The sequence below is a fragment of the Sinocyclocheilus anshuiensis genome, unplaced genomic scaffold, assembly GCF_001515605.1.
Source record: "Sinocyclocheilus anshuiensis isolate Anshui unplaced genomic scaffold, SAMN03320099.WGS_v1.1 scaffold184, whole genome shotgun sequence".
NCBI classification, from domain to species: Eukaryota; Metazoa; Chordata; class Actinopteri; order Cypriniformes; family Cyprinidae; genus Sinocyclocheilus; species Sinocyclocheilus anshuiensis.
Genome location: NW_015557077.1, coordinates 11,252 through 11,765, shown reverse-complemented (window position 1 = coordinate 11,765; position 514 = coordinate 11,252). Strand labels below are relative to the sequence as shown.

General features: G+C 45.9%; 1 protein-coding gene across 2 annotated transcripts in view; it reads right to left on the bottom strand.

The window, feature by feature from the left end:
* LOC107676816 (uncharacterized) overlaps positions 1-514 on the bottom strand; it is a 16,242-nt gene that overhangs the window by 5,364 nt on the left and 10,364 nt on the right. The window lies entirely within an intron of this gene.

Sequence of the window (514 nt, the reverse complement as noted above, 5' to 3'; positions counted from 1 at the left end):
ATGGGGCGATTGACACTCTCCACAAAGAGGGTAAGTCACAGAAGGTCATTACTGAAAGGGTGGATGTTCACAGAGTGCTGTATCAAAGCATATTAAATACAAAGTTGACTGTAAGGAAGAAATTTTGTAGGAAAAGGTGCACAAGCAACAGGGATGACCGCAAGCTTGAGAATACTGTCAAGCAAAGCCGATTCAAACACTTGAGAGAGAGCTTCACAAGGAGTGGATTGAAGCTGGAGTCAGTGCATCGAGAGTCACCACGCTCAGACGTCTTCAGGAAAACTTCTGAAACAGAAACAGCGTCAGAAGCATCTCACCTGGGCTAAGGAGAAAAACAACTGGACTGTTGCTCAATGCTCCAAAGCCCTCTTTTCAGATGAAAGTAAATGTTGCGTTTCATTTGGAAATCAAGGTCTGAAGTCTGGAGGAAGACTGGAGAGGCACAGAATCCGAGCTGCTTGAAGTCCAGTGTGAAGTTTCCGAAGTCAGTGATGATTTGGGGTGCCGTGGCGTC